The following is a 23,677-nucleotide window of genomic DNA, read 5'->3' on the forward strand; positions in this document are numbered from 1 at the left end:
AATAAAACTTTAAATCGCTATCTGCTCTCTGCGCCTGATTCCACCCACCTTGATTAGACGTGACAGAATCCCGCACCACCATGGAATCAGCAGGAGCAGCAGCGTCTCCTCTCCCATCGATGGAAGAGAGGGTCCTCCATCATACCAGCGTGCTTCACCGGATTGGTTCTGCAATGGACCAAATGATGGAGAGAATGGATCGGTGGGAGAGGAGTGGCCTCCCCTCCTCATCTCTAGCAACCCCTTCTCCAGCACCTCCTGTTTCTGCGACCACATCTGGCTCTGGGGCTCTTCGGCTGACACTCCCACGGGAGTTTGACGGATCGGCGGCTGGCGGTGGATTTTCTTACCGACCTTCCCCCGTCCCAGGGAAGTACTACGATCCTGGTCGTTGTGGATCGGTTTTCTAAGTCCTGTCGTCTCATTCCGTTGCCCGGTCTTCCTACGGCCCTGCAGACTGCTGAGGCTTTGTTTACCCATGTCTTCCGGCACTATGGGGTGCCTGAGGACATCGTCTCTGATCGGGGTCCCCAATTCACGTCCAGAGTGTGGAGGGCGTTTATGGAGAGACTGGGGGTCTCGGTTAGCCTAACCTCAGGTTTTCACCCCGAGAGTAATGGGCAGGTGGAGCGCGTTAACCAGGATGTGGGCAGGTTTCTGCAGTCCTATTGCCGGGACCGGCCTGGTGAGTGGGCTAGGTATGTTCCATGGGCCGAACTAGCCCAGAACTCCTTACGCCACTCCTCTACTAACTTGTCTCCTTTTGAGTGTGTGTTAGGTTACCAGCCGGTCCTGGCTCCATGGCATCAGAGTCAGACCGAGGCTCCTGCGGTGGAGGAATGGGTACAGCGCTCCAAGGACACCTGGAAAGCCGTTCAGGAATCATTACGGTTAGCGGGAGAACGGCAGAAGAGGAGCGCTGACCAACACCGCAGTGAGACCCCCGTGTTTGCACCGGGGGACAGGGTCTGGCTCTCGACCCGAAACCTGTCTCTCCGCCTGCCCTGTCGGAAGCTGGGGCCGCAGTGTGTGGGGCCGTTCAAAGTCCTGAGGAGAATAAACAAAGTGTGTTATAGGTTACAACTTCTTAGGTATTACCGTATTAACCCCTCGTTTCATGTGTCTCTCCTCAGGCCGGTGGTGGCTGGTCCCCTGCAAGAAGGTGAGGTGTCTGAGGTCCCTCCGCCCCCTCTGGACATCGAGGGGCCCCCGGCGTATACAGTTCGAGGCATTCTGGATTCGAGACGCCGGGTGGGGGGCCTACAGTACCTCGTGGACTGGGAGGGGTACGGCCCGGAGGAGAGATGCTGGGTTCCGGTGAGGGACATTTTGGACCCTTCTCTCCTAATAGATTTCCACCGCCGGACGGTGGCGGCGCGCTGCGGGAGCCGCGCGTCAGGGGGGGGGGGGTACTGTCACGACTTCCGCCGAGGTTGGCTCTCCTGCCCGTTCGGGCGGTGCTCAGCGGTCGTCGTCACCGTCCTACTAGCCACTACCGATCCCTTTTCGTGTATCTGTTGGTTTTGTCTGATTGGCTGCACCTGTGTGTTGTTTAGTTAATTAGTGTCTGTATATAATGTAGGTTGTCCCACCCTTGTTTTGTGCGGGATTGTTTATGTTGTCATTCATTTCGTCTATCGGTGTTTTTGTGTTTCTTATTCTCCGGTTAGTCTGTTATCCTGTGTTGGATAATTTCACCCTGTGTGTGTTTGGGTTGATCGTGTTTGTTTTGTTCACCGGAGAATAAAACTTTAAATTGCTATCTGCTCTCTGCGCCTGATTCCACCCACCTTGATTAGACGTGACAGACTGACTCAAGTTAGAGGAGCCAGCTATCCTACTACCACTGTTACATTAGTTAATAGCTATAATCAACCCTACTACCACATTTTTTATATTTTTTTTATTTAACTAGGCAAGTTAGTTAAGAACAAATTCTTGTTTACAATGACGGCCAAACCCTAACCCAGACGACACTGGGCCAATTGTGCGTCACCCTATGGGACTCCCAACTTTTGCCAGTTGTGATACAGCCTGGAATCGAACCAGGATCTTTAGTGACGCCTCTAGCACTGAGATGCAGTGCCTTAGACCGCTGCGCCACTCGGGAGCCCTGTTACAGTAGCTAATAGCTAGAATCAATTCTACTAACAGTGTTTCCACTTACTCACATTGCCCTCCAGCAGCTCCCCCTGTGGCCTCCATGAGTGAGCCAGCAGGTACTCTGAGTGGAAGAGCAGGCCGTCAAAGGTGTTCAGGGCACCAGCTGCTACATGGGGAAGGGGCAGCCGCAAGCGCTCTTGGCAGCAGCCAAGTGGGTCAGCCCTTAAACAAACAGAGAGCCCAGCTGAACCGCTCGGGGCTCCACATGAGAGACCTGCAGAGAAGATAGAAATGGAATGAACAGAGCTGACATGATTCTCTATTCTACATGTCATACAATTATATTTGTTCGACACCAAATGTTTCTATGGGAATGTTCTGTAATGTATGGTCCTAACTGTATGGCAAGTAGAAGAGTATGCTATAGCACATACAGCATGGAACCAGGCGAGTTACAGTAAATAAACAGAGAGTTGATCTGCAGCAGCACAGAGAGAGGAGAGCCAGGGGTCGCAGCAGGACAGGAGTGGTAGCTAGCTAGCCAACAGGCAGATGTCCCCTGTATTTACCCTCAGGTCTCACCTGGGCCCTCAGCCCATAGGAGATCAAATAGGGCTGATTAGGCCCTGTCAAACACATGGGCCCAGAGACCTGCCTGCCACCTGCTCCCCACTCAAACACAGCTTCAGCTAAAGCAAAGAGGGAAGAGAGATCAAGCTAAAGAGGCTGCAGCCAGCAGCAGGCGCCTTCCAGGCACACCACCCCTAAACAAAGCACTCATCCCACATTTAAACACACATACAAGCAAGCAAGGGAAGCAACTACTTTGGGGCTTCTTCAAAACGGAGTATCTCTGAGCATGCAGAAGTAGTAATTTGACAATGTGTGGCTACACTTGTCCTGTTCATTGGTTGAAAGTGGCAGTTCAAAGTAGGAAACACATGCTTGCTTGTGTGTGGGAACCCTGGCCAATTAGCATACCAGTTACGATTTTCATTTTTCTAAACTTAGTTGGGCCTCCTTTCCATAATTTGGTGTGTTTTTCTCGAAACCAGAATGCTAATCTCCAGCCATGGAGCCACCCTCAATGAAGAAGGTTAGGAAGGCCCACGTCTTCATGTACAGGAGTGCAGCTGTCCACACAGTAGCTTCACCAAAGCATAAACATTAAAATCTCCTCCAATCAGGTGCCTGAGACAGTTGATACCCCTGGGGGCAACCCTCTATGTTTTGGACAACCGTCTCCCCGTCCATTACACAACAGAGGATATTACCGGTGAGAAACAGGTCTCTTTGAAACAGCACCACAATTCCCATTCTGCTGAATAAGCTTAGATGATCAGTGCTCATGACTAGGGTTCCAAAATTCCGGTGACATTTAATACAATCTCGGTTGGTGAGTTCCAAAAATCAGGAATGAATAAGCAGGGAATCCGGTACCCTCCAATCAGGATTTCTGGAAAACCAGGGAATTTAATGAAAGTTCCATGAATTTTGCAACCCTACTCACAACACTAGTAGGAACTAGGACTGGTCTAATCTGTAGTCCTTGCCATTGAATAAAAGGGTTTATTTATGTGTATGGATGGCTGAATGCTGGCTCCCAGCAGCTCCCTGATGCAGTGGCATCCCCTGATCCCCAGCCCTAGGCTTAATGGACATTCCCCCAGTATGAGAAAGCACTGCAGGGGGAGAGAGATTAGAGAGAGGGGGAGGGGGGCGAGAGAGAGAAAAAAAAGCATCAGACTGCCCCTGGAGAGTCTCCTGCCATCTGTCTCCCCCTTCTCCTCTCTCTACCCCTCCCCTCCCCTGGCTTTCTGAGATTTCAGGCAGATGTGACAATATCCTTCCTGATGGGATGCAACAATGGCGTGGGGCAACAGGTGCGTTTTGGAGCCCCGGAGTAGGAGGCAGTCACAAATCTACACACACTCTAATCTGTCCAGCAGCAGGCTGTCATCACCCCGCCCGCCCGGCCTCTCTCTCTCTCTCTCCCTCTCTCTCTCTCACACACACACTTGCACACACACACTTTTATAATAACCCCCTCCTGCCCACCCATTCAACACCTGCTGCTACTGTGCACTCACTAAACAGAAATCTCCCCAACACAAACCATTTTTATTACCTCATATATTCTGGGATCTAGGGTTACACTAGCTGGAGTTTACTGAAGTTAGCTGTTACACTAGCTGGAGTTTACTGAAGTTAGCTGTTACACAAGAGGGAGTTTACTGAAGTTAGCTGTCACACTAGCTGAAGTTAGCTGTTACACTAGCTGGAGTTTACTGAAGTTAGCTGTCACTCTAGATGGAGTTTACTGAAGTTAGCTGTTACACTAGCTGGAGTTTACTGAAGTTAGCTGTTACACTAGCTGGAGTTTACTGAAGTTAGCTGTCACACTAGATGGAGTTTACTGAAGTTAGCTGTTACACTAGCTGGAGTTTACTGAAGTTAGCTGTCACACTAGATGGAGTTTACTGAAGTTAGCTGTTACACTAGCTAGAGTTTACTGAAGTTAGCTGTTACACTAGCTGGAGTTTACTGAAGTTAGCTGTCACACTAGATGGAGTTTACTGAAGTTAGCTGTTACACTAGCTGGAGTTTACTGAAGTTAGCTGTCACACTAGCTGGAGTTTACTGAAGTTAGCTGTTACACAAGAGGGAGTTTACTGAAGTTAGCTGTCATACTAGATGAAGTTTACTGAAGTTAGCTATTATACTAGCTGGAGTTTACTGAAGTTAGCTGTTACACAAGAGGGAGTTTACTGAAGTTAGCTGTTACACTAGATGGAGTTTACTGAAGTTAGCTGTTACACAAGAGGGAGTTCACTGAAGTTAGCTGTTACACTAGATGAAGTTTACTGAAGTTGTTATATAAACAAACACACACAAAAACCGTTCGATGATTACAACAAACATAACTTTTAAAATAAGAGAAAAACGACTGCAAAGTAATATGTACAAATAGTTACGATGCTAGGCTAACTGATACTTCTCCATAGTTAGGATGCTAGGCTAACTGATACCTCTCCATATTTAGGATACTAGGCTAACTGATACCTCTCCATAATTAGATACCAAAAAAGTGTTAAACACTCTTGGCATTCTCTAAACCAGCTTCACCTGGAATGCTTTTCCAACACTCTTGAAGGAGTACCCAGATCTGGGCACCCGAGTGGCGCAGTGGCCTAAGGCACTGCATCTCAGTGTTACAGGTGTCACTACAGACCGTAGTTCAATTCCAGGCCGTATCACAACCGGTTGTGATTGGGAGTCCCATAGGGCGGCGCAAAATTGGCCCAGCATCGTCCGGGTTTGGCCAGGGTAGGCTGTCGTTGTAAATAAGAATTTGTTCTTAACTGACTTTCCTAGTTAAATACATACAGTATATTTATTTACCTGTTGGCTGCTTTTCCTTCACTCTGCGGCCCAACTCATCCAAACCATCAATTGGGTTGAGGTTGGGTGATTGTGGAGGCTGATGCAGCACTCCATCATTCTCCTTATTGGTCAAATATCCCTTACATAGTCTGGAGGTGTGTTGGGGCATTGTCCTGTTGAAAAACAAATGATAGTCTCACTAAGCGTAAACCAGATGGGATGGCGTATAACTGCAGAATGCTGTGGTAGCCTTGCTGGTGGTGTGCCTTGAATTCTAAATAACTCACTGAGTGTCATCAGCAAAAGCACCATCACACCTCCTCCTCTATGCTTCACGGTGGGAACCACACATGTGGAGATCATCCGTCACCTACTCTGCGTCTCAGAAAGACACGGCAGTTGGAACCAAAAATCTCAATTTTGGACTCATCAGATGAAAGGACATATTTCCACCAGTCTGATGTCCATTTCTCGTGTTTCTTGGCCCAAGCAAGTCTCTTCTTATTATTGGTGTCCTTTAGTAGTGTTTTTTTTTTTGCAGTAATTTGACCATAAAGGCCTGATTCACACAGTCTCCTCTGAACAGTTGATGTTGAGATGTGTCTGTTACTTGAACTCTGTGAAGCATTTATTTGGGCTGCAAATGTTGAGGCTGGTAACTCTAATGAACATATCCTCTGCAGCAGAGGTAACTCTGGGTCTTCCTTCTCTTGTGGCGGGCCTCATGAGAGACAGTTTCATCATAGCGCTTGATGATTTTTGAGACTGCACTTGAAGAAACTTTCAAAGTTCTTGAAATTTCCGGATTGACTGACCTTCATGTCTTAAAGAAATGATGGCCTGTCATTTCTCTTTGCATATTTGAGCTGTTCTTGCCATAATATGGACTTGGTCTTTTACCAAATAGGGCGATCTTCTGTATACCGCCCCTACATTGTCACAGCACAACTGATTGGCTCAAAGGCATTAAGAAGGAAAGAAATGCCACAAATGAACTTTTAACAAGACACAAGACACACCTGTTAACTGAAATGCATTCCAGGTGATTAGGTGGTTGAGAGAATGCCAAGAGTGTGCAAAGCAGTCATCAAGGCAGAGGGTGGCTCCTTTGAAGAATCTCAAATATATTTGTATTTATTTAACACTTTTTTGGTTACATGATTCCAGATGTGTTATTTCAGTTATGTCTTCACTATTATCCTACAATGTAGAACACAGTAAAAATAAATAAAAACCCTGGAAGGAGTAGGTGTGTCCAACCTTTTGACTGGTACTGTTTATGGCAGAGGCTCAATCAAGGTAGCTGTCTTGACTACTTTCTTATGTCATTCTTGCTGGTACCAAACATTTAAAAAGTTTGATAGGGAACAGAATGCGGTCGGACCATAAAATAATTGCCATATACATTACTCTTAAAGAATTTCCACGTTGGTGAGGATATTGGAAATTAAATCAAAGCCTATTGGATGACAACTTGTTTTTAACTAAGACACAAGAATGTATAACTTACTTTTTCCTACATAACATAGTGGCAAGAAAAAGTATGTGAACCCTGGATTTCTGCATAAATTGGATTTCTGGATTTCTCCATAAATTAGTCTTACAATTTGATCTGATCTTCATCAAGGTCACAACAATAGACAAACACAGTCTGCGTAAACTAAAAACACAAACAATTATACGTTTTCATGTCTTTATTGAACACACCGTGTAAACATTCACAGTGCAGTATGTAAACAATTGGATTTAATAATGGTTGACACTCCTTTGGCAGCAACAACCTCAACCAAATGTTTTCTGTAGTTGCGGATCAGACCTGCACAACGGTCAGGAGGAATTTTGGACCATTCCTCTTTACAAAACGGTTTCAGTTCAGCAAAATTCTTGGGATCTGGTGTGAACTGCTCTCTTGAGGTCATACCACAGTACCTCAATCGGGTTGAAGTCAGGACTCTGACTTTTCTTCTGTTGAAGCCATTCTGTTGTTGATTTACTTCTGTGTTTTGGGTCGTTGTCCTGTTGCGTCGGCCAACTTCTGTTGAGCTTCAATTGGTGGACAGCTAGCCTAACATTCCCCTGCAAAATGTCTTGATAAACTTGGGAATTTATTTTTACGTCGATGATAGCAAGTTGTCCAGGCTCTGAGGCAGCCCCAAACCATGATGCTCCCTCCACCATACTTTACAGTTGGGATAAGGTTTTTATGTGGGTGTGCTGTGCCTTTTTTCTTCACACATAGTGTTGTGTGTTCCTTCCAAACAACTCAAACTGTAGTTTCATCAGTCCACAGAATATTTTGCTAGTAGCGCTGTGGAACATCCAGCACTTTTCCAAACTTCACATAGCAATGTTTTTTTGAACAGCATTGGCTTCTTCCGTGGTGTCCTCCCGTGAATACCATTCTCGTTTAGTGTTTTACGTATCATAGACTCATCAACAGAGATGTTAGCATGTTCCAGAGATTTCTGTAAGTCTTTATCAGACACTCTAGGATTCTTCTTAACCTCACTGAGCATTCTGCACTGTGCTCTTTGCAGGACAGCCACTGCTAGGGAGAGTAGCAACAGTGCTGAACTTTCTCCATTTATAGACAATTTGTCTTACCGTGGACTGATGAACATAACGGCTTTTAGAGACACTTTTGTAATCCTTTCCAGCTTTATGAAAGTCAACAAATCTTAATCTTAGGTCTTCTGAGATCTCCTTTGTCAGGAAATGCTCCTTGTGAATAGTGTTTTTATAGGGCAAGGCAGGTCTACCAACATCTCCAATCTCATCTCATTGATTGGACTTCAGGTTAGCTGACTCCTGACTCCAATTAGTCATTAGCCTAGGGATTCACATACTTTTTCCAACCGACACTGAATGTTTTAATGATGTATTCAATATATATACAATAATTTGTGTTATTAGTTTAAACACACTATGTTTGTATATTGTTGTGACTTAGATGAAGATCAGATCAAATTTGATTACCAATTTATGCAGAAATCAGGGTAATTCCAAAGAATTGCCTTTTTCTTGTCACTATAGGTACTGCAGATCCCCTTATTGTATGGAATACTTTTAAATGTGCCTTTAGAGGCAATACAATTTAATACTCAACAATTTAGGTCAAAAGAGTTCATATTAACAAAGGAAATAGAGGGACTAACAGTACAGATAGCAATTGAAACTGTACCATTGAGGCACAGAATAAGTTACAGGAAAAACTAAAAGAACTGGAGGAACATATTCAAGAAAGATCAAGTGAAATATATTATACAAATAAAGTGAATTGGATGGAATATGTGCCACGTTCGTCATAGTGAGGAGACCAAGGCGCAGCGTGATATGAATACATCTTCTTTAATTAACGACGAACACTAAACAAATTACCAAAACAAAAAACGACCTTGAAGCTACTCCAACGAGTGCTGACATGCAACTACATATAGACAATAACCCACAAAACCAAAATGGCAACCTAAATAGGATCCCCAATCAGAGACAACGATAAACAGCTGCCTCTGATTGGGAACCAATTCAGGCCACCATAGACCTACATTACCTAGACATACAAAAACCCATAGATATACAAAAACCCTAGACAGAAAAAAAACACACATACCCACCCTCGTCACACCCCGACCTGACCAAAATAATACATAAAACATAGATAACTCAGGTCAGGGCGTGACAAGGAAAATATATATAATAATATACAGTATAAATATCTATTTCAAATAACACAAATAAATAAAATAATAAAATCAAATAACACACACACACACATTTACAAAAAATATATATGGGGAATTGAAAATGATGCAGACAATTAGAAGCCACAATCTGAAATATTAAATATTACCCTAAAACAAACAACAAACAACAAAAACATGCAGTGATTTGGCAAGACCAGAGAAACTGACTGACGCGAGCTTTAGGGGGGACGCTGGGAGGATGCTATGGAAGCACCGTAAATCAGGATGTGGCTTTCTGGATGTCTCCCACCAGGCTCTAATTTGTCGCTGCTATCATCCATTATCTCTACCGTAGGGAGCCTCTATCAACCCGGGCCCAGGATAACCGCCGGCCACTCTGGGCGGCTGGAGCAGAAATAGCAGGCGTAGTAGGGTTTAAAGTAGGGTGGGGAGGTGCAAATAGCCATTGTGGTCAGTGTCGGGGACAGCTTGGAGTCCGTCGCCAGAGCATCATTCTCAGGTTCAGACCACAGTTAGAGCAGTTTGAGCAGGAATGTTGCAATGCGCCCCAAAATTATCCCCTCTCAGCAGTTTCTGCTGCTACATCTTCTTGCATATTGAGAAAGAGTCAAATGAGTTTCTTCTGTGGGACTTACTATATTGTTGAAAAATGGCTTCTTGACTATTCTCCCAGCCCCGTTCTCTTGTTGTTGTCCTGTTTGTGGTTGCATTAGGGCAGGTAGCATTCTCCTGTCATCCACCAAACCCAGATTTGTCCGTTGGACTTCCATATGGTGAGTGTGATTCATCCCTCCAGAAAATGTTTAACTTGGATGAGTAAGATAATGATACCGGAAAGACTACTATGCGTTCCGAAAAGCTTTCCAAAAGCTTTCCAACTATCTTAAGTTTTTCCACAAAAGAAAGGTCAATCAATCAATCAAATGTATTTATAAAGCCCTTCTTACATTAGCTGATGTCACAAAGTGCGGTACAGAAACCCAGCCTAAAATCCCAAACAGCAAGCAATGCAGGTGTAGAAGCACGGTAGCTAGGAAAAACTCCCTAGAAAGGCCAGAACCTAGGAAGAAACCTAGAGAGGAACCAGGCTATGAGGGGTGGCCAGTCCTCTTCTGGCTGTGCTGGGTAGAGATAATAACATGGCTAAGATGTTCAAATGTTCATAGATGACCAGCAGGGTCAAATAATAATAATCACAGTGGTTGTAGAGGGTGCAACAGGTCAGCATTTGCTACACAAATAATTTATAAGAAAATGTACAACTACATAAGTAACAGGTCTTTATATCTGACACTTTCCCAAATATAATATAACCACTTTAGGAAGATTCTATAAACCCCATATAACGGGTTTATGTTAGAGACACTAGTGTATCTCACTCAGCCTTGCATAGGATATGTACTGACGCAGATAGCTTGGCTGAGATATGCATCTATGTCTTCCAAGGAGAGGTGACCCACATAAAAACAAGCATGAGAAGTGATCTGAACATTATTCAATCTCCACCAAACTTTACAGTCACACACACACACATGCATTTGTGGCAGGTAGCGTTCTCCTATCATCTGCCAAACCCAGATTTGTCCCTGGACTTCCACATGGTGAAGTGTGATTCATCACTCCAGAGAACGCGTTTCCACTGCTCCAGATTCCAATGGCGGTGAGCTTTACACCACTCCAGTCAACACTTGGCATTGCACATGGTGATCTTAGGCTGTGTGCGGCTGTTCGGCCATGGAAACCAATTTCATGAAGCTCCCGACAAACATTTATTGTGCTGAAGTTGCTTCCAAAGGCAGTTTGGAACTCGGTCCTTAGTGTTGCAACCGAGGACAGACGATTTTTAAAATCTTGTGTGGCCTAACTTCGTGGCTGAGCCATTGTTGCTCCTAGACGTTTCCACTTCACAATAACAGCACTTACAGTTGACAGGGGCAGCTCTAGCTGGGCAGACATTTGACAGACTGACTTGTTAGAAAGGTGGCATCATATGATGGTGCCACGTTCAAAGTCACTGAGCTCTTCAGTAATGCCAATGTTTGTCTATGGAGATTGCATGGCTGTGTACTCAATGTTATACACCCGTCAGCAATGGAAATAGCTGAAATAGCAGAATCCACTATTTTGAAGGGGTGTCCACATACTTTTGTGAAAATTCTGTAGCTTCATTGTCGAAGAGAGAACCACGGAGAAAAGGAGCCATCGAGTTTCAGTCAGAGCATCAGGGGTAAATTACCTCAAATGAAATCAAAATATTATTTGTCACATGCTCCGAATACAACTGGTGTAGACTTTAGTGAAATGCTTTCTTACGAGCCCTTAACCAACAATGCAGATCAATGTGGAGCTACATACAGGGAATACCAGTATCAGATCAATGTGGGGCAATATACAGGGAGGACAAGTGCCATATCAATGAGGTACGAGGTATTTGAGGTTGATATGTACATGAAGGCAGGGTAAAGTGACGAGGCATCAGGATAGATAATAATAAGGTATTTGAGGTTGATATGTACATGAAGCCAGGGTAAAGTGACGAGGCATCAGGATAGATAATAATAAGGTATTTGAGGTAGATATGTACATGAAGCCAGGGTAAAGTGACGAGGCATCAGGATAGATAATAATAAGGTATTTGAGGTAGATATGTACATGAAGCCAGGGTAAAGTGACGAGGCATCAGGATAGATAATAATAAGGTATTTGAGGTAGATATGTACATGAAGGCAGGGTAAAGTGACGAGGCATCAGGATAGATAATAATAAGGTATTTGAGGTAGATATGTACATGAAGGCAGGGTAAAGTGACGAGGCATCAGGATAGATAATAATAAGGTATTTGAGGTAGATATGTACATGAAGGCAGGGTAAAGTGACTAGGCATCGGGATAGATAATAATAAGGTATTTGAGGTAGATATGTACATGAAGCCAGGGTAAAGTGACGAGGCATCAGGATAGATAATAATAAGGTATTTGAGGTTGATATGTACATGAAGGCAGGGTAAAGTGACTAGGCATCGGGATAGATAATAATAAGGTATTTGAGGTAGATATGTACATGAAGGCAGGGTAAAGTGACGAGGCATCAGGATAGATAATAATAAGGTATTTGAGGTAGATATGTACATGAAGGCAGGGTAAAGTGACGAGGCATCAGGATAGATAATAATAAGGTATTTGAGGTAGATATGTACATGAAGCCAGGGTAAAGTGACGAGGCATCAGGATAGATAATAATAAGGTATTTGAGGTAGATATGTACATGAAGCCAGGGTAAAGTGACTAGGCATCGGGATAGATAATAATAAGGTATTTGAGGTAGATATGTACATGAAGGCAGGGTAAAGTGACGAGGCATCAGGATAGATAATAATAAGGTATTTGAGGTAGATATGTACATGAAGCCAGGGTAAAGTGACTAGACATCAGGATAGATAATTAATAAGAGTAAAATAAAGAACAGCGTAGCAGCAGCAAATGATGAGTGTAAAAGTGTGTGTGTAATGTGTATGTGTTTGTGTTGTGTTGGTATGCATGTGTGTGCTATGTTTATAGTATATGTGAATGTGTGAGGGTATTGTGTGGGAGTGAGTGTGTATATGGTGTGTACAGTGGGGAGAACAAGTATTTGATACACTGCCGATTTTGCAGGTTTTCCTACTTACAAAGCATGTAGAGGTCTGTCATTTTTATCATAGGTACACTTCAACTGTGAGAGATGGAATAAAACAAAAATCCTGAAAATCACATTGTATGATTTTTAAGTAATTAATTTGCATTTTATTGCAAATAATTATTGCAGTGATCTGTAAACTGCTCTGACAGCTGGTGCTTAAAGCTAGTGAGGGAGATGTGAGTCTCCAGCTTCAGAGATTTTTGCAATTTGTTCCAGACATGGGCAGCAGAGAACTGGAAGGAAAGATGACCAAAGGAGGAATTGGCTTTGGGGGTGACCAGTGAGATATACCTGCTGGAGCGCGTGCTACGAGTGGGTGCTGATATGGTGACCAGTGAGCTGAGATAAGGCGGGGCTTTACCTAGCAGAGACTTGTAGATAACCTGTAGCCAGTGGGTTTGGCGACGAGTATGAAGCGAGGGCCAACCAACGAGCGTACAGGTCGCAATGGTGGGTAGTGTATGGGGCTTTGGTGACAAAACAGATGGCACTGTGATAGACTGCATCCAGTTTGTTGAGTAGAGTGTTGGAGGCTATTTTATAGATGAAATCCCCGAAGTCGAGGATCGGTAGGATGGTCAGTTTTACGAGGGTATGTGTGGCTGAGGTGCACCCATGACCAGCTCTGAAACCAGATTGCATAGCGGAGAAGGTATGGTGGGATTCGAAATGGTCAGTAATCTGTTTGTTAACTTGGCTTTCGAAGACCTTAGAAAGACAGGGTAGGATAGATATAGGTCTGTAGCAGTTTGGGTCTAGAGTGTCACCCCCTTTGAAGAGGGGGATGACCGCGGCAGCTTTCCAATATTTGGGAATCTCAGACGATACGAAAGAGAGATTGAACAGGCTAGTAATAGGGGTTGCAACAATTTCGGCAGATAATTTTAGAAAGAGAGGGTCCAGATTGTCTAGCCCGGCTGATTTGTAGGAGTCCAGATTTAGCAGCTCTTTCAGAACATAGGCTATCTGGATTTGGGTAAAGGAGAAATGGTGGGGGCTTTGGCGGGTTGCTGTGTAGGGTGCCGGGCAGTTGACCGGGGTAGGGGTAGCCATTTGGAAAGCATGGCCAGACGTAGAGAAATGCTTATTGAAATTCTCAATTATAGTGGATTTATCGGTGGTGACAGTGTTTCCTAGCCTCAGAGCAGTGGGCAGATGGGAGGAGGTGCTCTTATTCTCCATGGACTTTACAGTGTCCCAGAACTTTTTTGAGTTAGTACTACAGGATGCAAATTTCTGTTTGAAAAAGCTTGCCTTTTCTAACTGCCTGTGTATATTTGTTCCTAACTTCCCTGAAAAGTTGCACATCACGGGGGCTATTCGATGCTAATGCAGAACGCCACAGGATGTTTTTGTGCTGGTCAAGGGCAGACAGGTCTGGCATGAACCAAGGACTATATTTATTCCTAGTTCTACATTTTTTGAGAGGGGCATGCTTATTTAAGATGGTGAGGAAGGCACTTTTAAAGAATAGCCAGGCATCATCTACTGACGGGATGAGGTCAATGTCATTCCAGGATACCCCGGCCAGGTCGATTAGAAAGGCCTGCTCGCAGAAGTGTTTCAGGGAGCGTTTTACAGTGATGAGGGGTGGTCGTTTGGTCGCAGACCCATTACAGATGCAGGCAATGAGGCAGTGATCGCTGAGATCTTGATTGAAAACAGCAGAGGTGTATTTGGAGGGCAAATTAGTTAGGATGACATCTATGAGGGTGCCCATGTTTACTGATTTGGGGTTGTACCTGGTAGGTTCATTGATAATTTGTGTGAGATTGAGGGCATCAAGCTTAGTTTGTAACATGTGATGTGGTCGCCAAGGAACTTAAGCTCTTGACCCGCTCCACAACAGACCTGTCGATGTGGATGGGAACTTGCTCTTCCCTCTTTCTCCTATAGTACACAATCAGCTCCTTGGTCTTACTGACTTTGAGGGAGAGGTTGTTGTCCTGGTACCACATTGCTAAGTATCTGACTTCCTCCCTTTAGACTGACTCATCGGCATCGGTGATCAGTCGTGCTTGGCCACAAAGTTGTGGGTGAACAGGGGGACTAAGCATACACCCCTGAGGGGCCCCGTGTTGAGGGTCAGCGTGGCAGAGGTGTTGTTGCCTACCCTCACTACCCTGGGCTGGCCCCGTCAGGAAGTCCAGTATCTAGTTGCAGAGTGAGGGTGTTCAGTCCCAGGGTCCCTGATCTTGGAGGGGACTATGGTGTTGAACTCTGAGCTGAAGTCTATGAACAGCATTCTAACATAGTTATTTCCCCTCTTGTCCAGGTAGGAGAGTTCAGTGTAAAATGCAGTTGAGATTGAGTCATCTGTGGATCTGTTGGAGCGGTATGCAAATTCGAGTGGGTCTCTAGGACGATGGTGTTGATGTGAGCCATGACCAGCTTTTCAAAGCACTTCATAATTACAGATGTGAGTACTTCAGGGCGATAGCCATTTGGCAGGTTACCTTGGAGCTCTTGGAAACATGGACAATGGTGGTCACCTTAAAACATGTTGGGATTACAGACAGGGACAAGGAGAGATTGAAAATGTTTGAGTATGCGTCCTGGTATTCCGTCTACTCCGGCCTTGTGATTGTTAACCTGTTTAAAGGTTTAGCTCACATTGGCCATCAAATCAAATTTTATTTGTCACATACACGTGGTTAGCAGATGTTAATGCGAGTGTAGCGAAATGCTTGGTGACCAAGATCACACAGTCATCTGGAAAAACAGGAGGTTTAATGCAAGGCACAGTGCTATATTCCTTGAAGTGAGAAAAAAACAAGCATTTAGATCATTTGAGAATTCTGCATTGCTAAGCATCTTATGGCTGGGTTTCCCTTTGTAATCCGTTATTGTCTGCAAGCCCTGCCACATACTGCAGCTGTACACTGCCCATCTGTAAATGGCCCATCCAATCTACCTACCGCATCCCCATATTGTTTTTATTTACTTTTTGCTCTTCTGAACACCAGTATTTCTATTTGCACATCATCATCTGCACATCTATCACTTCAGTGTTAATTTGATACATTTGAATTACTTACTCCTATTTATTGCCTTACCTCCTCACGCCATTTGCACACACTGTATATAGACTTTTTTCTATTGTGTTATTGACTGTATGTTTGTTTATTCCACGTGTAACTCTGTGTTGTTGTTTGTGTCGCACTGCTTTGCTTTATCTTGGCCAGGTCACAGTTGAAATTAGAACTTGTTCTCAACTGGCCTACCTAGATAAATAAAGGTGAAATAAAAAAGGTTTAAATAAACATACAACAAGCATCGGAACACTAAACGAGAGACCTCGGTTTATCGGTTTATTGTTTTTGACAGTGTGATTTTATATACTTTTCATTTTAATTTTGGATCCTGTGTAACAGTTGGGCTCAGTGACTGTGAACTCTACTATCTGTCCTGGGTTCCCACAGATTCCATGTAAAGAGAGAAACACGGAAACCCAGCTAGCCTAGCTGGCAGTCTCAAATGGAGGTTGCTATTGAACGTTCTCAATGCTGCAGGAGCTGTATTAACTTTGCTTTATTCCGGGACAATGTGGACCACTCTGACTTTCAATGTAGCAACTGTTTGCTTGCAGAGGACTACAGGGGCGAAGTGGCTACTCTTAGAAAACAAGTAGCGAACCTACACAAGCTGCTGGGGAATCCACGCCTGCCTGGTTTTTCTTTTTCTTCTACCCAAGTAGCCGGACGCCGCTCTGGTCTGGTGGAAGTGTCACAGGAATCCTTCCCCAAAGGGGGCTCACCTTCCCTGGTGAATGGAGCTCGTAGGGTGCTCCTGGATGACTTGGGGGATGTTCCTGTTCTCGACCCAACCAACCAGCCTTGGCAATATGTCAGGACGGAGGTAGGACGGGTTTTATGTCGCTCTGCGTTAAAATCTCTGCCCACCAGAAACGCTGCCTCTGGGTGAGCGGTTAGTTGTTTGTTTATAGCCCGATACAGTTCGTTAAGTGCCAGAGTGGTGTTGGCTTGTGAAGGGATGTAGACAGCTGTGATAATTACGGATGAGATGGTCTGCAGCTTACCATGAGGTATTCTATATAAGGTGAGCAAAAGCTTGAGATTTCCTTCACACTTGAAGCAGCACACCAGTTGTTATTTATGAAAAAACACACTCCACGTCCTTTTGACTTCCCCGAAGCCGCAGTATGATCCTGCCACTGCATGGAGAATCCACCGAGAACTATGTGCATAGCATCATCATCCTGCCATGTTTCAGTAAGACATAATATATTGCAGTTTTTCAAGTCTCTCTAATAGGAAACCCTCGAACTAAGCTCATCCATCTTATTCTCGAGTGACTGGACATTTAGCAATAGAATGGAGGAGTGAGTCATTCGGTTCTCTCTTTCAATTTGACCAGGACTCCACCTCGTCTCCGCGTCTACGCCTGCACTGTTTAGGTAGCCATGGAACAAATTAATATGGTCCGGAATGAACAGTGGAACAGCTGAGTCGCGTTTGAAGTGGAAATCGAGGTTTGTAAGTGTCGATTTGATGTCCAGAAGTGCTTGGCGGTCATATGTGATAATAGTATTACCTTTCTGTAAAAAAAAATGAAGATAAACACAATACAAGTCACTATATAGCGAGGTTAGGATGGAACTCATAAGATGTCGCCCTTCTCCGTCAGCGCTCTTTTGCACACCAGTATTTTTATTTGCACATCATCATCTGCACATCTATCACTCCAGTGTTAATTTGATACATTTTAATTACTGTATGTGATAATGCCAGCCCTCTTGTCATAATAAAGGTCAATAATAAGAGCAAGACCAATGACAACATTGTAAAACCCCAAAGGGGAAACTGCTTCTATGTTGTTCAGTCATGATAACACTCTACTTAGACGAGAGGCTGAAGTACAGGTGTTTCTAAATAACCAGACAAAAAAAACACTACATTAAAACATAGTATTTAATCACCTGCATAGCACAGCCATCAGAGAGCCTTCCAGGAGACCATGTTCCACTGAGAATGAATCCAACTCAAATACTGCCAAGAAAGTGGAGATGTGGAGGCATATCGTTTCGGAGTCCTTCCCAGACCATAGAATCTTAATCTGATTTTCCACATTGACAAGGAAAATATTAATTCAAGGTGAAATCCATCAACAGCACTTTGCATCAATATGAAATCACCTATTCCACATTGTTAAATTAATGTTAAGAATTCACAACATACCAGCGGCATCCAGCGGCAAGGGAGATACTAATTTGGGCTCCTTCAGTGGGTTTCCAGGAAAGACAAGCTATTCCCTCACTGTTTGGGCCCGTCCACCACTGCTGAGAAAAGATGCATGATAAAAATGGCAAGAAATGTATCCAAAGATGTACATTGTATTTCTCTTTACTTCATAGTGAAACCTGTTTCATTATGTTACTAGTTTATTCAACTGAAACAATCTAGATCTGTTTCTTCCCTGGAGGACGTAAGGCAGGGTTTCCCAAACTGGGGGACAGGGGTGCACATTTTGGTTTTTGCCCTAGCACTACACAGCTGCTTGTAATAATAAACTAATCATCAAGCTTTGATAATTTGAATCAGCTGTGTAGTGTTAGGGCAAAAAATGAAACGTACAACTCTTGGGGTCCCGAGGACCGAGTTTGGGAAACGCTGCTGTAAACACACAAGCAGCTCTTCTTCAGATACCTCTACGAGGAGAGGTGTCACTAATGTCCCATAGTAGCTTTTGACCAGGAAGTAGATAGTACTGTATTCCTTTGTCCAGAACCTCTCCTTCTGTTAGAGGCAGAGAGTTAACACCATGGGTTCCCACTCTGGACAGATTGTTGTTACTGATGGAATCTGATACAGCATACATGTTCTAACCTTGTGGAGGTTGTGGATGTCCTGTGAGCTGCCAGTGCATCACTACGTGGCCGCTGCATCTACTGCTCTCATCGTTACAAAGGAGACACGCGAGCAGAGGGAGCTGGAGGGCGTGGGACAGTTTGTCTCTGGAAATCAGCATGTGGTCATGGTGTCTAGACTCAGCTGACTCACAGACAGATAGGGGACTGAGCCAAAGATTATGAAGTCTGTGTCATCCCAGGATGCCCTACAGTTGTGACGGAGGGCAAAGCTGGCGATCTCATAGTCGTCCTCGTGGGCAGAGAACCAGGTTTCCTGGCCTAGAGACTTGAGGGCAAAGCGAGATAAGGTGGCCAGCCCTGAGGTGAGGCAGAACAGGTACCGGCCAGGCTGTTGATGATGGCACTTTAAATGGTGGAACACCCTGCAACCTTCTCGTTAACCCTCAATTGCTGTTTCACCAACTCTGCCTGTTCGCCTTCTTCCACTACCCAGTCAAAGAAAAACACAAGTCAGATACCTGCATTCGTGAAGGCACCCACAAACTCCTCCAGGCAATGCATTAACTCTTTCCATTGGCCACCATACCAGTCCCTCAGACAGGCCATGCCATCCACCACCAGTGTAGGAGGAGTGGTGCTGCTGCCCTGTGTGCTGTCCTGCACACACACATGCTGCAATGCCATCTCCCTGAGGTCCACAGGTTTCTGGACAACATTTCTCCATGAAATACTGCAAGCCTTTTATACCAACTCATACAAAGACAAATGAAATATGTTTTAAATAGTGGCTAGGAGCAATACAATACACTGGCTCATACCAGTCAATGTATGTCATGTAAGTGAATTAATAACTAATAATAATAAATAGGTATAATGCTCACAGAATATTCAGAAAAATAGTTTCAAAGCGCACTGAGTGTGACTCTCTGGCCATGCTTTTCAGGGAGACGTAGTCTAGCTAATGCAACAGAATGTTTGAACTGTGTAATAATAAGGACTAAGCCTAGGGCCTAGGCTATGACTCGGGTTGGCTGCTAAATAGCCTAAAAGTTGTCACACTTCATACCCTAATAATTTGTTGAACGTTTGAAAATAAAGTTGGAGAAAGAGTTCAATAGTGAAGTTGGTTAACTAGGCCTAATAAAAAGTAGATTTCAGCCTACTGCTGTTGAGAAATAGATGATCCAGGAGTTATAATACTGTGCACACAAAGCTTAATCTTCTATTGTGGCCGTGACTAGAAAAGTGTGAATAGGTTGGGAGCATATGCAGGCTGTCACCACAGGTGCCTACATCTGGTCATCTCTGGGCAGATGCTCCCAGGGACCTGGGGAGCCATTCTAAAGGGGCACCGCCCCGTTAAATCCTCCATTCAGTGGGATGGCGTTGTGCCGTAATTCAGATTGCCTTGCTCTGGAATTGGGGGTGAGGGGCTCATAATGACGGTCTGATGGTATCCTAGCACTGGAGCTCATCCCCAAGGTGAAATAGTGAAGGTGGTTTAATGGGGGTAGGGATGAAGTTTGCAAAAAAAAAGTAAAAACTCTTACATGAAAAGAATCTGCCAATCTGTGCTAAAGCAATCTTGCACATTCCAGACACTTCAGGCCTTTAGTTATTGGGAAGAGGGTTCCAAAGAATTCACCTCAGCAGCTACTCCGAATCAAAAAAGGCTGGAGCATACAAAATTATTCTCAACAATATTTCCTGCTAATTTAATGGAGTGAATTATACATTTTCCAGCCTACCTTAGGCTATGGGTCTAATCCAATGAATCAGGGATTTTCGGAGAATATTGTGCCTATAGGAAAGCATATGGCCTTCTTCTTGTTATTGCCGTTTGATCACCTATAACTTTTTATTGATATTTTCCAACCCCCTCTAGGACCCAAGCTTGACACACAAGGAAAAATACACCCAAAACAGAAGCAGATGTTCTCCATAAAGCACGCGACTGCCTTCCACTCTGCTAAAGAATTCTAGAGGCTCAGCAGTAAACCCCGTCCTGAAGAATGCACACAAATACGCGCACGCGCGCACACACACGCAAAGTTACTCCAATATCCCCCCTTGACCCCAACAACATACAGGGCACAAAGAACGGCCTCTTTGAAATGGGTCCTTGTTCACTCACAGAGCAGCTGGCCGGAGTAATCGGACTTCTTGAAGACAAATGAATCTCGTCTCGTTCATAGGATCACAGGTAATCACACTGGTATTGTCATTAAAATAGGGGCAGGGCCAAAGCGAGCAGATGATTTGCTATCGAGTTTCTGTCGTCATGTGGTGAGGCTGCACTGCTGATATCCATCATCTGGAGGCAGGCATTTGAGCCACGCGACAGATTCTTTATAATTGTAATCAGCACAATTACTTTGCAGCATCACACAGGATGCCGAAGAGAAACTCATTGTCCTAAAATAAATCTGCGTGGAGATTCAGCGCGCTAAACAAACTCCGTCCTCTGTCTGAACTCCAGTCCAGTTATATCACTGAGAGAAACGATGGCCTGCGTGTCTATTTGGCAAAGCAAAAAGCTAGACATGTACGTTATGTTCACTGGTGTCTGTTGTTCAACTAATAACATATTTATTCAAGACAGTTGTAACAGCAGGTCATAATATTGATGACTTTGAATATTATTCCAAATGAACAATTGCGCATACCGCGGTAGGCTACTTAAAATTAGGTATAATTTTAGTGAATGGTAACGTAGGCTATATGCCTGAGTTGCTATCTATCTGGTCGTTATGGTGTGATGTTCACAGTGTTTATGTTTCCCACGAGCAATCTATCCGAAAAACTTACATTTTGAACTTAAATCCCTAACCATATGGTCAGCATCATACCGTTGCAGTCTCTTTAACATGCTTCCAGTCCAATTTGGATGAAGATTGTGCAATATGTACAGAAACGCAGAGACATGCAGTTGAGGTTGGGGGGAAAACGCCATTTGGTGTGGAGCAGATGGTTGGCTTGGGAGGCTGTCCGCGTCTAAAGGCGTGTCGTGTCCTTCAGATAAAATCCCCAAGGGCTTCCCCTTGTATTCAAAATCAATGAAAATTAAAGCGCAAAGAAAAGATGAATAGTCAGACCTCGAGTCTCTCTTTTGTTCAATGGAGCTACTGGTGGGCAGGAGTTAAAGTACAACAGCCCCTTATAGAAACACTTAAGTTAAACAGTCTCCCCATAGTCCACCTTCAGAATGAAGGGGGAGTTCGAAGAAGAATCTTTATGCTTGATTTAGCCAAGACAGAATCTCGAGCCATACATTTCGTTTGAAAATAATAATAACGTGTAATGATCATGATTCTGAAGGATTTCACCATGCCTTTCAGTTATGCTTTGCTGCCATAATCGACAAATGAATGCCACGTCAATAAAATAAATGCCTGATAGTGCAGCGTTGGCCTGCCTATATGTTGATAGAAGGGTTGGGAGAAGAGGTGATCGCGTAAACCTCAAGCACGCGGAATTACGTACAGAGCAAAAGCCTGTAAAAACATAGAGTCACATCCTTCGGATTACTGCATTGAGTGTACTGAAGAATCAACTGGTTAAATACAACACGGATCTTCGAATACATACGTCCATGTAAACACATGCATAATTGTATTAGTCATAGTGTTGGAATGTTCTCTCTCCGCCTATTCCACATTTGGAAGCGTCATATCTTGACCATTATAATGATTCTAAACATAAAAACATCACTCAGACATTACATCGACAACACACAATGTTTTAGTAAACCCAAGAGTAGACTAAAACACACGAGGAAAAACGTTGCGTAATTGCGCATGGGATCAATGCTTGTCTTGTTTTGGAACGCCGCTCAAAAATTCAAATGTCGTTGCTGCCACCCGCCAAAAAATGAAATTCCGTTTCAATTAGCGTCCTAATTAAGACCACCCGACCCACCCACCCACCCACCCTCACACACACACACACACACACACACACAGACAGTCTCAGTGTCACCAGAGAGGCAGAGCAATCAGCTTAGAACCACCAGCACAAATGATGTCCTCTTTCACAGGACACAAATATGTTTCTAAAAGTTTCACCAATGAAAAAGATTGGACAGTTTACCAAATGTTATAGGCTAGTTTAAAAATCTCTGTTGTTGGCTAATATTGAAATAACCAAAAGACTGTTGACTTTTTTTTCTGGAATAGCAAACAACGCGTTTTTCTTTAAACTGAGGACATTGTTGTAGGGACGGCAGCGTGCGCCGAGGGGAGCACTTTCTCCCTAGTACATTGTGGAGAGAGCAGGTGCTGCTGCCTGAATTACCATACAGCTGAGAGCAACAAAGAAGAAACTTATTCTTTCCCTCGGTCCGCACAATAACAAAGTGCCTTAATGACAGCCATGCGAACGACCCACCAGCTCAGTTTTTACTGCTCAGCGTACAAGAATGTAAAATGTTAAATCTATACATATATGCCTAAAGTAAACACAATATTTACAATTGTAAAAAAAAAAAAATAAAGAAAAAAGCATCCACTTGACCTGTTGATGTGTTAAGTTGTCAAAACTCATAATTTAAACAATAAAAGTACATGTTTTTGTAGATTTCATTGAATTATATCAAGATAATATCCTTTGGTTTTTGGCAAGATTTTCCAAGAGCTATGTGAAAACCTATTTCTAAGTTATTGATTTTCCATTTTGATTAAATGTAAATTCATGTTGACCGTTAGTTTTATATTGTGATTAAATACATGAATTGTTATTGTGTGAATAAACAGTTTATGTGGGCACACTTTAACAATAATACAAAAAAATGAAATAAAAAGTTAAGTTTAGGATAAAAGGGGGATGTTGAAAAGCTAAAGAATGAAAAATAGTTTTACATTGGAGTAAGCGTGGAAGATGTAGGCCTATTTGGAGCATTCCGTAGTCTACATGGGTTTTACAATGCGGATATGTTATGTGATGTAATTTGAGGTTTATATCAGAGAGAGATGTAAATGAT

General features: G+C 43.7%; 2 pseudogenes; both read right to left on the reverse strand.

Annotated features, from left to right (window-relative positions):
- The window catches only part of LOC139381295 (constitutive coactivator of peroxisome proliferator-activated receptor gamma-like), a 34,631-nt pseudogene extending 16,276 nt beyond the window's left edge, over positions 1 to 18,355 (reverse strand).
- A 172-nt stretch (positions 18,356 to 18,527) lies between these two features.
- Positions 18,528 to 20,038, reverse strand: LOC139381296 (constitutive coactivator of peroxisome proliferator-activated receptor gamma-like; annotated as a pseudogene).
- Between the last annotated feature and the right edge of the window lie 3,639 nt (positions 20,039 to 23,677).

The sequence above is a fragment of the Oncorhynchus clarkii genome, chromosome 23 (assembly GCF_045791955.1).
Source record: "Oncorhynchus clarkii lewisi isolate Uvic-CL-2024 chromosome 23, UVic_Ocla_1.0, whole genome shotgun sequence".
In the NCBI taxonomy this organism is placed as follows: Eukaryota; Metazoa; Chordata; class Actinopteri; order Salmoniformes; family Salmonidae; genus Oncorhynchus; species Oncorhynchus clarkii.